This window comes from Parasteatoda tepidariorum, chromosome 9 (assembly GCF_043381705.1).
Source record: "Parasteatoda tepidariorum isolate YZ-2023 chromosome 9, CAS_Ptep_4.0, whole genome shotgun sequence".
Taxonomy (NCBI): Eukaryota; Metazoa; Arthropoda; class Arachnida; order Araneae; family Theridiidae; genus Parasteatoda; species Parasteatoda tepidariorum.
The window spans coordinates 68,116,317-68,128,481 of record NC_092212.1 but is presented as its reverse complement, the minus strand read 5'-3'; the positions used below and the strand labels follow the sequence as shown (position 1 = coordinate 68,128,481).

Sequence of the window (12,165 nt, the reverse complement as noted above, 5' to 3'; positions counted from 1 at the left end):
TTCCGTAGCCTAGCAGCTTTGAACTCAAATTAGAACACATGGAAGCTCTTGGATAAACCACTGATACAAAGTAGCCTCTGTGGAGTACTTTTTGATAGTACTTATCCGTATTTGCGTTAAATGAAGAGGAGAATCATGAAAACCTCCCACGGTTAAACCAAAGGCTAAGGGAATCTAACTCATGAACTGTCAACCATTGAAATAATTTTACTTTAGCATTGTGGTGGATGCATTTCGGGAGCAATTTTCAATAAGATTATTCACTCAGTCATCGCTAGGATTTGAACCTGGGTACACCTCATCGAGAGGCGAGCACGCTATCCAATTAGCCACCAAGGCGCAGAAAAAAGTATCATAATTTTTTTCTGCTAATAATAAAAACTTAATCTTCAGCTCTTAAAGAGTGACATAATTTCTGTTCACAAGATTTAAATTAAGACTGCTTGGTCCGATAAATAACATTAGATCTTATAACCGGAATTTCACGTAGTAACAGCAATCTTAACTGGTATTTATAAGGGCTAAAGTCTTAAACAGGCTAATTGATTAATGCGGAAGTTTTTTTCTTCTAAGTTACCAATTCAAGCATAATTATATATTTCTTCAGAACGATTTTAAGAGGGTTCGGAACCCAAACTAGTGTACATTTAATCCACTAACTGTGATTCAAAATGTAAAATGATTGCTGACGATTCTAGTAACTATGATTTACAAGACTAAATTTATGTGTACCTAAGTTATAAGTATATTATGGTAGTCAGAACTGTGTTGTGTCTGCAAAATGATTCTTAACCCTTTAGTTGGCCATTTACGTTAAAGTATTTTTGGAATTGAAATTGTTTTAAGAATAGTAATTGATATAAGAAAAAAAACTCATTTAGTTTATAAAAATGCCATTTTTTGGACGTAAATATATTTAACACGACCTATTAGGAACTTATTGAATTTTATTTTTCTTTGTTTATAAAATTTTTTTTATAAATGCTACAAACTTCAAAAGGAATTATGCATTTTATAACTTTTAAACATTTTTTTAAACTAACAAATGGTTACCAATTTTATTCAAACCTATTTCATGAAAGCTGAAGTTATTAACAAATGGAAACCTAAATTAAAAGTGGTAAAAAAGTGGTGTTAAGTATACTTCNGATGTCTTGATTTTTCATAATAGGTCCTAAAATGGCGTATACAGGGTCTTCATTGGCCAATATAGGACCTATATTGGCTAAATAACGGATATAAAATATCGGGTGAATCTGACAATTCTACATGGGACAGATATTGGTTGTAAAGTGACTATAAATTATCGGGTAAATCGGAAGGTTCTATAAAGGGCCAATATCGGAAAAATAACGGCCCTTAAAACCCTTTCTGAGCCAATATTCATTGTCGCCCAAGTTATTTTGCTGCTATCGATGTTGTATCTCTTTCAGTTAGAACATAATTGTTGAGTTAAAAGAATAAAGAACCTATCAATTTCTCCTATAAAAAAATCTTTTCGATTTTATGAAATGTCGTATACTTTCGCTGTCAGAACTGTCCAATAGATATAAATGTAACAAAATAGCGCCATTTTCAATGAAACTTATTTTATTTTTCAGTGTTACTAAAATAGCGATTTTTTTAGGCCTAACCTATCAAAAAAATGCAATTACATTCTGCTAATTACCATTTTAGCATAAAAAGATATTTTGCTTTCACTTCATATTTAAATATGAGTATAATATTAATACATTTGGGTGGTCAAAACTGTTTTGCGTCTGGTAACAAAAAAATAATAGTAATGAAAGATTCGAGCTACCACTTTTTATTCATTAAAAAAAAATTATCGGAGCAGTCAGTGATTTGTTGTGGAATAATAAAATCTTCGAGTTGTGACTTTTACATGTGAGACATGTCGACATTCGAGTTCGGAAGGTTATTATTTTTTTTACTCATTTCAATTTAAGCCTATTGCAATTTGCGTGTCACGTAAAAATAGCTGCACCCTCTCGAGCGTTTGGGTGCAGCATTTGTCTTCAGGCCATGACAATCATATAAACCATTCGGTTGATAAGCATCCCAAAGCTTAGTCAATAATTGAAGTTAAAACTATGTAGCAGTTTTTGTTCACTTCTGTTTAAGAAATGGATTCAATTTGTAGAAATAAATCTGATTTTAACTTTTATATCGCAAAATTAAGACGCTTAGTCCTCTTATCTTTCAATATCTTATTACATATAAAAATCCAATGATGGTGTCGCAGTTTTCCATTGTTGTCGGTGTAATTTTATTAGCCGGAAAATCACGTGGTAGGATCCAGTTTTCCCTCACTAATTTCATATTGGTTTGGTTGCCATCAGCATAAAATTGAAATAAGTCATAAAGGCATTGTTTTCCGATAAATATTTTTGCATCCCTAATTTGAAGGTATTTATATGCACTGTTTTGATTTTGTTTGTTTTCCTAATTAAGAATTTAAGAGGATTGCTTTCATTACTATTATTGTTAGAATAAGGTAATTCTACGTTACATTATAATCTAAGTTATTCAATAACCGATTTTTAATTATTATTATTTGATGCAAATTACATTAATGTACTGTTATGAATAACGGCTAAAGAGATTCTTTAAAATGATTTAGAACTTAACTTTCAGCTTCATGTAAAGTAATGAATGCAAAAATTGTATTTAAAACATACATCTGTTCGTTTAGTAAACAAAAATATTAAATTTCATTTTATTTTGCTGCGCCAAAACTATAAGACTTAAGAGACTTGAAACTACAAAGGTGTGTAGAAAATTGTACAGGAATCGCGATGGACTGAAAAAAATAACATTCGATAATATGTTGGAGAATTATTAACTGTTAAGCTAGTAAGAAAAAATACCATGAGGGCCACTCTTAAAATTTAGCATGCTGAGAGGGTCACGTTTGTTTAAAAACTTAGCACAGTTTTTTTTTAATTTAAATTTTTTGCACATTATTGTAATTTTAATTACTTTTTTTGGAATTTTTTTTCTCACTTTTTTTGCCTTACGTTACATTTTGTTTTGCTGTTGTTTTGCTGTTTTCTGTTGTTTTGTTTTGTTGTTAGTCTTAGAATTATTAAATGTTAACTAGAAGGAAAAAATACCATACGGGGCACGGGTGCCTGTTAATACCACTCGTTTCTGGGTTGCTGTAAACTTAATTAGCTAAACGATTGTTTACACATATATTCAGAGTATTAATATAGTTTGTCTACGCTAAGAATTCCCCCCGCCACAAAGTCTGAGGCTGTCAGCTGCTATGGAAACAAGAATAGCGCATTTCAGGGAGGGGTGTTCTCTTCACTCTAGGGCTATCACAATTTACAGAAGAAAAAGATTCCCTTTCTCTCTCCGACACGAGAAAAACTGTCCTAAAAAATGACCCCACACCCCTACTTGAAATAGTTATACTTTGTTACCATAGTCACCGCCGCGGGTCCAGACGAATGGCTAGGGGAGTTCTTACTTAAGACAAACTATATGTCCTGGTTGATAAAAACAAGTTAAGAAAACTTTTAAATTCTGTTGTAAGTTAGAGTGCGTATTTAGTAATTTTTTTTTGAAGAAGAAAAAGCTAATTAACGTAATTAAAACGTAGATGAAGGACATTTTTAACTGAAAAACTAACGTAAAAAACCTACAAATTTTAGAGTCAAAAAACTTTCCCGTTCACCAATAAATTCTAACCATATTTCACTTTATCATATTAAAAAAAATCTATTTAAGTGTCTTTTTTTTTCTAACTTTATATATATAATGAAGAATTAAAAGTTCCGAAACATTTGATAGCTTCCTATCTTCTCGTCTAAAATTAAATGATTAGATTTCATTATTTTATTTTCAGTGTTAACTTGATCAACTTGAACTTATAGATCAAACATTTTATTTTAAAAAATGAATAATGTTCTAAGCAAGACATAAAAACTGACGCCAAAAAATTAAATTCTTCTGTACGCCTACTTATTTAATTTGTCTCGAGTCTCAAATACAATTATATATTCTTTCTTTGACTTCAGTTTTACGTTTTTATAGAACTGATTTGAAAGAATAAATAAACCCACGCTTCATGGATCACGGAAAATGATTCATTCTCCCAAAAAAATAATATATTATTCTTCGAAGGTTCGCCTATGATATTATTATAAAACATATTTTTTTTTCATTATCAGTATTTTATTATTAAAAGTATAATAGTCATATTAAAATATCGTAAATTTTTTCATAACTGGAATTGAACAGAATTTTTTTTCTTCTGTCCTGCGATTATCAGTGTTCACCTCCGTAGCCTCGTAGCTTTGAACTCAAATTAGAGCACATGGAAGCTCTTATAACCGTCGTTGAACAGCCGACCCACTTTCTGGGTTTACGACTACTAATGTTCAACTACGTAGCCTTGTAAGTTTGAACCCAATCCAGAAGACAAGGAAACTCCGGGATTAAGTATTGGGAGAAATTTGCCTTCGTGGAGGACTTTTTGATGGAACTTACCCGCATTCGCGTTACATGGAGATGAAGACCACGGTAACCTCCCACTGTCAGCCTGACGGCAAGAGGACTCTAACCCATGATCCGTGTACCACTGAGGATATTTCACTCCAGTACTGTGGTCGGTGCAAGCCAGACGTGGATTCGTATCGACCAGCCATCGGTGGGATTTGAACCCGGTTCCCCTCATTGGAAGGCAAACGCTCAATCCCCTGAGCCATAATGGCTCAATGTAGCCTCTGTGGAGTACTTTTTGATAGTACTTATCCGTATTTACGTTAAATGAAGAAGAAAATCATGAAAACCTCCCACAGTTAAACCAAAGGCTAAGGGAATCTAACTCATGAACTGTCAACCATTGAAAAGATTTTACTTTAGCATTGTGGTGGATGCATTTCGGGAGCAATTTTCAATAAGATTATTTACTCAGTCATCGCTAGGATTTGAACCTGGGTACACCTCATCGAGAGGCGAGCAGAAAAAAGTATCATAATTTTTTCCAGCCAATAATAAAAGCTTTATCTTCAGCTCTTAAAGAGTGACATAATTTCTGTTAACAAGATTTAAATTAAGACTGCTTGGTCCGATAACTAACGTTAGATCTTATAACCGGAATTTCACTTAGTAACAGCAATCTTAACGGATATTTATAAAGGCTAAGTCCTAAACAAGCTAATTGATTAATGCAGAAGTTTTTTTTTCTAAGTTAGCAATTTAAGCACAATGATGTATTTTCTCAGAACCATTTTTACAGGGTTTGGAACCCAAATTAGTGTACATGTGATCTACTGACTGGGCTGTAAAATGATCGCTGATGATTCTCGTAGCTATGATTTACAAGACCAAATTTATGTATTTAAGTTATAAATATATTATGGTAGTCAGAACCATGTTGTTTCTGCAAAATGAATCTTAATAACATAGCACTTGTCTCACCATGTTTTTCTTTTTTTGAAGAAAGGGACTGTTCTTTTTATTGGGCGATAGGGTAAGGCGACCAGCATCCTGAAAAAAACCAAAGAACTGGCAGCAACATTTCTAAAAGAACATTCGAAATATCACCTTTTTCACTTTTCTGGAAAAAAATGATTTCTGTTAGAGTTTCCCAACTTTGGATCTGTGTTCTGAGAATGATAATTTCGAACGATAAAATAGTTTTCGAATATTCGTATGGAAATTTTACTACCAATTTTCATTTTCTTGAGGACGCTGGGTCAGCTTACGATAGGCACAAATGAGGTACTTAAACACTAACTCAAAAGAACTAGACAGTTCGTGAATTCTTGTTCCTGCATCTTCATCCAAACCGTTTCATGCTTCCAACTAATTGCGAAAGGACGTGCGATACCTGCATCAAACATATACCTTATTTAAACAGAACTCTCGGAATAGAGTGACAACAAAGATTTAGGTAGGATAGTTTTCACCACCTTATGACCCTGATGTCTTGATTGAAAATAATGGGTCACAAAAACAGAAGAGACTGACACCATTCTCACATAGCTTATCTTTTAGATGGGCGCTCCCACATTTCTTTTTATACTTATATTTTCACATCGGACATCTTTTTCTGACCCCTTTTTAAAATTGTGTTAATCCTTTGGATGTTTCAATACATTTCTTAAATAGATTTCTCTTATTAATTTAAGGACTTAGATATTGTTCTTCCACAAAGAGCCATAAAAAGTCAAGATGCCAATTAAAAGATTATTTTCTGAAGTTAATGTGTAATAATTTTTAGAAAAATATTATAAAAATTTCCTAGCATGTGAACGGCCTTATGTTTTTGGAACATATCAAAATCTCTAATTTTTCCCATTTGTGTGACGTTTGATTAAGCTAAGAAGAGCTATTACATTATGACCACCCTGCTAATAACATGTAGGACCACCTTTAGCCCTTAAAACTGCTAGCACCCGCCGTGGCATTGATTCCACAAGGTGCTGATAGTAGTCTGAGGTATCTGGTACTAAGGGCTCACCAACTGGTTCTGCAATTCCCTCACATTGCGAGGGTGTAGCGTGGCAGCACGAATTTGTTTTTCCTAGTAGGACCACAAATGCTCTATTGGATTAAGGTCATGTGAATTTGGGGGCCAAGACATGACTTGAAAGTCACTGGAATGTTCCTCGAACCAATCCATGACGAGTCGACCCTTATGACATGGTGCATTATCCTGTTGGTAAACANATATATATATATATATATATATTGTATTTTAGGTCTTTAAATGCTTGGGATGCTATTTCAATATTTTGTTGTTTTTCATGATATTAAATGTGTCGCGCTTAACTTATTTAGGACTAGGCATACGCTGCAACCTCAAAATTCGACGTTTTTGAAAAATATTTTATTCTGCGGTTGACAGCAAAAGAAGAACGCCGGTGAATTTTTAAGATTGAACACATCTTGCTTTTCGAGCTGTGTCTATTTTCTTAAACACGTATATTGGGCTGTGTTCATTTTCGCAAACATGCATTTTGAGCTGTGTTCATTTTCGTAAACATGCACATCGAGCTGTGTCCATTTTCGTAAACATGCACATCAAGCTGTGTCCATTTTCGTAAACATGCATTTCGAGCTGTGCCCACTTTCGTAAACATGCATTTCGAGCTGTGTCCATTTTCGTAAACATGCATATCGAGCTATGTCCATTTTCGTAAACATGCATTTCGAGCTGTGTCCATTTTCGTAAACATGCATTTCAAGCTGTGTCCATTTTCGTAAACACGCATTTCAAGCTGTCTCCATTTTCGTTAACACGCAGTAAAGAACTGTGCAATTTTTTTAAACACTCATTTCGAGCAATGGCCAGATTTAAAAACTCGCCGACTAGAAATTTTTGAAGCAAATAGAATTTTAAAAGAACATTTATCGAAAGTAATGAGCGTAACCAATTGTGAATTATTTAGATGTAATCGTGGATAAAATTCTTTTAATTCCAATTTATATATTAACAACTGAAAATGTTTTCTAAAATTGAATAAATTCCGTAAAAGTTGGGGGTTATGAGGCTCCTATTTTTGAAACTTTTTCTTTAAACTCTTTTTCTTACACTAGATTATCCATTTTTCAAGTTTCGCAAAAATGAATCAACTTCAGAGAAATGTAAAGAGAGACTAGATGTGAGTGAATGTTTATTATGAAAAAAAAAATCATTATTATGGGACGGTGTAGACTTGAATTTTTCTTCGAAAAGAGTTTCTTTTTTTCTAAAAACTAAAAAGTTGCACAATCATATTTTCATTATTACTTTGTCCCGCAGATCGCAAACACACGTTTCCCAGTAGAACTCCGAAGTCAAGCATCACTGGCTGCAGTCAGTGAGCAGGTGGGTAACCACTTTGATCAGCCTGCATAGAGACCGAGGGAGTGCGGTATCGGTCCTCGTTAAACTGTTCTACCGTAAAGTGCTCAACTTAGAGGGCAGGTCGTCGGGCTACCAAAGCAGGTGAAACATCCCCTCTGCAGAGGATCAAAATTGCGATGGCATGTCTTCGGATCATCCTCAGGGATGTTTCCAAGATCGTCGTCAATAGCCCATTGTGCAGCTCTAGTGCGACGTAAATAACGTACCTACCTACCATGTTGGGAAGACTTTGTGCCCAAATTCGAAGGTTAAACTTTTGATAGGACCACTGATGAATCGCGAAACTAGAGCAGCACTAGGGGTTTTCTGCCAAACCAGTGATGAACAGGGTTTTATTCAGGGAGAAAACGTTTTGGTGAGGTAGTCAGATGTTGCAACCACAACCCTTTTAGTAATGCCACATGCGTTACCAGGGATGTGATGAGATACTATGTAAGTGGACATCTGAAGTTTTAAATCTTTTATTTACCTAAATTATGTTTATTTGATTATTCTAACAAGTTTTGTTGAAAATTTCTCAGATTTATCCGTTTTATCGAAGTTTATTCATTTGATGACACAATTAAACGCTAATTTGATACAAAACTTTACGTTATCTGCTACATTTAGCGCTGACTGTAAATATATAACTGAACAACCATCTAATGGACACTGGCACGAGATCATGAAATAAGTAAAATAAGATTGAAAGAAAAGAAAACGAAAAGAGAACAAGAGCTCAGTTGGGTGCAGATTCGCCCGCAGACATATCAGCGAAAGTGAAGTTGTCAGTTTACCTTCTATATTTGCCTAAAATTCAGGTTACTCCGCCTATTGTGCGAAGTGTTTCTTTTACCTTTCTCGGCAACTCTAACCTATTACCAAGCAAAAGGAGAAAACATTTACTGGGTTTTTTATTATTAATTACGTTAATTTTATTTTATTTTTCAATGATCTGCTTTAATTCTTCATGGTTGCACATGTGATTTGAAACAGCAGCGAAGATGGGATTTAGTTTTGGATAAAAACGGATTTGTAACAATCATCATATAAGGTAAGTTTTTAAAATGCTTTTAATTAGAATTTTGTGTAAAAGCTATTTAATTCTATCCCGAGATGTCAAATGCAGAGCCGCCAACTGCTCCGGACACACCAAAATAATTAAAAAAAACGGTAAATAACTACAAAGTAACTTTTGCAAGTATTTGATTATTTTTGCTTGCTTTTTAAATGGTATAGCTTCACACAAGTTTTTAAAAGTGGTGAATTACTACGAATTACTTAGAAATAGTGGTGAATAAAAATCTATTAAATTTATTAAACCATTAATTGAATTTATTAAACCAAGAATCACAATTGATAAACTACCGCCTTAAAATCTATATTTGCTGTTCGAAGCAAGTTGGCATCTCTGCAAGTGCTCCGGATTCGCCGAGTTATTTTTAAAAACGGTAGAGAAATACGAACTGAATTTCGCTGATTAACGATTAATTTTGACAACTTTTTAAAAGGCTCGTCATGCTTTAACTGCAACATAGTGGTGTATCAATCAAACCTTTATATTATTTAAAAGTAACGGTGAATGAAAATCCTATAAATCGAATTTACTAAATCAATAATCTTGCGTTAAAAGACTACCACTCGAAAATATTTATTCACTATCCGGAGCAAGTTGGCATCCCTGTATATGTACTGAGTCAATTTGTATAAGCTTCTACACTTTCGTCATATGAAACATTTCTAACAATGAAATCTCCATAGCTCAATGTTCACGTATAAATTTTAATTGTTAGTCTGAACTTTTGCTTCAAAAACTTTAACACGTTAAGTAAAAAAATAGTGCGTGGAGTCCCTCCGCGCGGAAGAAGTTAAACTTCGCAACCTGCGACGTTAAATGTAGAAGAATCAGCAGTCGTAGAAGGATCACTAGTTCTATTCAACTACTCTTTTTCCTGCTCCGCTCTCTTCCTTGCTCTGTAATCACGGTAATATTGTGCATTTTTCCCTCGTGGATCTCTTGAACCAGTGGAAGTGCTTGTGGTTGCCTCATCGTCTCACCCTGGAAAATGTATTTGTATTAATAATGTATGTGAAAACGTCATAATGTAATTTCAGGAGAGAAAACCTAACAATCAATCGACATTCACAAGAGACGTACCTTGACATAACCTTAAATCCGTCGCATTGTCCGTGGGATTGTTTTCACTCATTTTTTACAATTCTTATCTACTAAATTTGAAAATAAAAAATACTACCCTATTAAATTATATGTGCATCAAAACAAACTAAAAAAATATTTATAGAAAAACAATACTTTTATTATTTTTATGCCTCATTCAATATGGAAATGAATGAGGGAAAACTGGATCCTACCACGTGATTTCCCGGCCAATAAAAATGTAGCGTTAAACGTTTAACGCAATCTTGTTGGAAGTCGCATAAGAAGTATAACTTCAAAAATCCTTAGTATTAATAACTTTCTATGTCAGGATAATTTGATGTGGTAAAAGATAGATTATTGCATATTACCTTAACCATGATGCAAAAAGAGATGTCAATATCAAAAACCTGCGTCAAGGACTTCAAATAATTAGACAGTAAATCAGCCAAATATCAAAAGTATTAGCCAAATTTCAAAATTCTTAGCCAAAGACAAATCTTAAGAATTTTTATGATTGATTTTTTTTCCCATAGTAAACTTCAAATCAAAATACAAATTTATTATAAATTGAATTATTTTATAAAGTGAAAATTCGAATCAAGAGTCATTTTGCAGTTTGGAGAGGAGTAAATGAGCAATGAATGGAAGAAATTAAGAAAAATGCAGAATCTGCATTTTTCATTTGCATTTGATGAAAAATGCAGATTCTACATTTTTCATCATTTCATAATGCAAATTCAGATCAAGAATTTTTTTTGATTTGTGGAAGAGTACATGAGCAATGAATGGGAGAAGTGATGAAAAATGCTTTTGTTCTTTTATCGTTTTTGAGGGGGAAAAACAGGAATAGTTTGGGTTTAATTTTAGATAACTTCTTAGATTAGAGCAGTAATAAAAGGATAAACCTGAAGTAACATTATGTCACTGTCACGCTACTTTATATATTGTCACGGAGTAAACAGATTTTCGGCAAAAATTGTTGAGTGATTACATGCATCTTGCTACTACTTAATCTGCTTTAGTGACACAAAGTGCAAAGAAGAATTTTGGTGCACGATATCATGTGATCTGGCAACATACGTGAATTTATGGTAGCTAGTCTTATGTTTATATAATCTCTTTTGTTGCTTACATTATCTGGATTTAATGTAATTTTAATTGGTTATGTGAGATATCTAACTGAAATTATTATTATCGAATAAAAAATACAAGATTTGTTCAGAAAAATTCCCTTTGATCTTTTCTTTCTTCCAAGTTGAGGGGATTTTATATTTTTCTTTTCGGTAGAAAAAATCTTTCCCCAAAACACAATTTTTTTTGCCTAATTTACGATTTTATCGCATTTGGCGACTTGGCGAATGCTTATTACGGGCCCTGATACATCAGAAAGAACATCGATTAACCTTTTCGGGATGGGCGAATCATAAATGTATTCGTACGGAATCAGAATCAGGATAGTAAAAAATAAAAAGCGGTAGTTTATGTTCGGGCATAGCTAATTTGGCAAACTTATTTTTGCTTTCACTTTAAATCTAACACATCCAATCCTAGTGTGTTAAAAGTGTAACTACACAATTTTTAATTCGAACTAAGTAGTGGTGAATTAAATAAAGCAAATTATTATTACCCCACCCACAAATAAACTGCTATAAAAATATTTTGCCTGCCAGTTTTATCTTTTTTCACCCTGATTATCGACACCCTGAGAATACATGTGAGTCAAAATTTTAATATCGGTAACACCTAAAATTTTATATCATAATTTTTACATTTTTTGTTGTTTTCTAAAAAGTATATGCATACCTGCCAACATTCATTCTTTTCGAGAATGGATTTTCAAAGTGGTAGTAAAACAATTAGCGAAAAACAGTTTTACTCAAAGAGATATTTATATTTTAACCAGGTTGAAATTCGCTATCGTGAGGACTAATATGCTTTTTATATATTTGTTGTAATTATTTATATGTAGTAGTGGTCAAACTCATTTATAATTATTAATATAATTCAAAAAATTTAGTGAAATTACATGAATTTTGCTACCACTTTAAATATGAAAAAACAATCTTCCGGGAAAACCGGAACAGTTGGCAGGTATGTATATGTATATATCAAAGTATAAAAGTATATACAAAAAAGTATAAAAGTATTAAAGTATATA

At 33.1% G+C, this 12,165-nt stretch overlaps 1 protein-coding gene across 1 annotated transcript in view; it reads left to right on the top strand.

Moving 5' to 3' along the window:
- The first annotated feature begins 8,585 nt into the window (after positions 1-8,585).
- LOC107437956 (semaphorin-5A) overlaps positions 8,586-12,165 on the top strand; it is a 276,806-nt gene continuing 273,226 nt past the window's right edge. The window contains exon 1 of the mRNA XM_071185935.1: positions 8,586-8,900. The gene's annotated coding sequence lies outside the window, so the exon portion shown is untranslated. The remainder of the gene's footprint in view (positions 8,901-12,165) is intronic.